Source organism: Nanorana parkeri, unplaced genomic scaffold (assembly GCF_000935625.1).
Source record: "Nanorana parkeri isolate BGI_ZX_2015 unplaced genomic scaffold, ASM93562v1 scaffold1984, whole genome shotgun sequence".
In the NCBI taxonomy this organism is placed as follows: domain Eukaryota; kingdom Metazoa; phylum Chordata; class Amphibia; order Anura; family Dicroglossidae; genus Nanorana; species Nanorana parkeri.
In genome coordinates, this window is record NW_017308252.1 from 178,544 (window position 1) to 178,825 (window position 282).

A 282-nucleotide genomic window follows, 5' to 3' on the forward strand; every position below is an offset into this window, starting at 1 on the left:
CCGTCCGACTTCAGGAAGATCCCAACCAATGTTCTGTTCAAGTTCTAAATTCTCTTACTGGCGGAAGACAAACCGCATTGTGTCACTTCAAATTATTTGGGGTTGTTGGAAACCCCGCCATTGCCATCCCTTCAGGTTGAGCTCCAAGGCAAACGCAGTCTGCATGGTATATGGGATGTTCAAAACGTGTTCAAAATGTACCCGAAGCGTTCAGTTATTCAAATATTGACTTTGGTTCAAGTTTGGGTCGGCCCCCTTCTGATTCCTGGCACTGGTCTGCTA